Genomic DNA, 2,314 nt, shown 5'->3' with positions numbered 1-2,314 from the left:
AGATGATTGGTAGAGGAAATCCAATGGTAGTGCATCAGGTTGAGCTCATGTGGTGCAAAGTGCAAGGACTGGCATAAGGACCTGGCTCCTCACCTGCTGGGAAGTCGCTTCACAGGCGTTAAAGCAGGTCTGCAGGTGTCTATCTCTCTCTCCCCCTCTCTGTCTTCCTCTCCTCTCAATTTCTCTCTGTTCTATTCAACAACAACGACATCAATAACAAAACAACAACTACAGCAACAATAAAAAGACAACAAGGGCAACAAAAGGGAAAATAAATAAAAAATTTTTAAAAAGATGATTGATAGATGTAGATAGATAGATAGATAGATAGATAGATAGATAGATAGATAGATAGATGATAGGTAGGCAGACACACAGTTGTAGAAATAATAGTCAACCCGTATCTGTTGTCTTGGGAGAGCCATTGCCGTTTCCAATAGAGGGAATGGGGACACAGAACTCTGATGGTGGGAATGATGTCGATTTGTACCCATTATCTTATAATTTTCTAAACCAGTATTGAATCACTAATTTAAAAAAAACTGGCTAATTTATCTTATTAGAGATTTAGAAAATAATCAAAAACTTTACTAATTAAGAAGTGTTCCAGTCAAGAAAAAGCATCATTCAAAGCTGTAGGAAAATTTATGAGATTTTTGCTCCTCCTTTCCCTATTATCTTCATAGAGCAGACTCGCCTTTCCCTAAAGTCAGCCGTTGAAGCTCACAATTCCTTATATCAAACTGGAGGGATTAGATATAATAATATTTTAACAGCTGAGTAGTATTCCACTGTGACATGTACCACAACTTTCTTGCCTACTCATTTGTCATTGGATATATGGATTATATCCAAGTTTGAGCTACTAGCAATTGTGCTGTTATGAGGTGTACACAGATCACTTTGGGTTGGTGAATTTGGTTTTTTTGTATAATTCTCCAGGAGAGGAATGGCTGGGTCCATTTCTAGTGTTCTGAGAAGTCTCCAAACTGTTTACAACAGGGGTTCAATCAATTTGCATTTATATCAGTAGTGTAGAATGGCTTGATAAAACACATAAAAGAAAATATTTGAAGAACACTTAACAATGTTTGTTTCAGAGAATCAAGTCAAACATCAAAGAAAACAAACAAAAATTAAAACAATGAGCCTATATCAAATTGAAAACCTTCTACAAAGCTAAAAAAACACCAAAACACAAAAATACCTAACATAACAATAGAATGTCTTTGCAAATCATATATTCTACAAAGGTTCAATTACCAAAATATGTAGAGAGCTCACTAAACTCAGTAACAACAGCAAAAACAACCCCATTGAAAAATGTGAAGATAGCGTGGATAAAATTTTCACCATGAACATATTCAGATGTTCGACGGGCACATAAAACATGCTAAGATTCACTAAATATTAAATAAATGCAAATAAAGACAGTGATGAGATACCACTGTACACCACTGGGCACCATTATCTCTGACTAATTGAAATGGGTGTCGATGGTTTAATATTCAATATGGAAATATTATGAAGAATGCAATATAACTTTATGCTCACACATCTCAATAGTAATTATGATTTTTTACATTGGCCTTTATCTAGACTGCACAGCATGAGAGGTGTGCAGTGACTCATAGCCTCTGATGTAGGAACAATGAATGATTACTCAATATTTGACATAGTCTTAAAGATCAAGGTAACTGGACACCAACCTCACAGCCTAAAGGAGGTCTGTGTCGTATGAAGCTGTGATCTCTGGGTTTCTTGCCTTCATCTTAGTTTATTTCAAGATGATTCAAAGGAATCCTAAGACAGTTTATATGAGCAGAAAATTTTCATATGAGAACAAATGAAGTGTGACATCCACATCGAATGGTAACACTGATAATGAGAGGTATAGACAAAGATAGCCTCTAACTAACTTTTAAGATCTTTTCTAAGTAGCATTTTAAGGGGATCTCAGCAGATTTTTATGGATGCAGTGTCCAGTTAATTATGTAATCCCCATTCAAATCTATCTATCTATCTATCTATCTATCTATCTATCTATCTATCTATCATTTATCTAGTTGGTGTTATTCAGGAGCTTTGGCACCCAGATCTTTGGCTCCATTTACACCTATCCATGTTGAGGAGTTACAGATCTTTCCTGACCATGCAGACTAAGTAGGGCATAGATTGCACAAGCCTGTGGCTAATACAAAACCCAGCATGCTATGTGGGATATACTCCCACAGAGAATAATAGAATTTGTGCAAAATGACTGTCATGTGATACAAAGTACTCATTTCCTTCCAGCTGTACATTATCCCTAATG

This window comes from Erinaceus europaeus, chromosome X (genome assembly GCF_950295315.1).
Source record: "Erinaceus europaeus chromosome X, mEriEur2.1, whole genome shotgun sequence".
NCBI classification, from domain to species: domain Eukaryota; kingdom Metazoa; phylum Chordata; class Mammalia; order Eulipotyphla; family Erinaceidae; genus Erinaceus; species Erinaceus europaeus.
The sequence above is the reverse complement of the archived record's forward strand: the minus strand, read 5'-3'. Positions refer to the sequence as shown.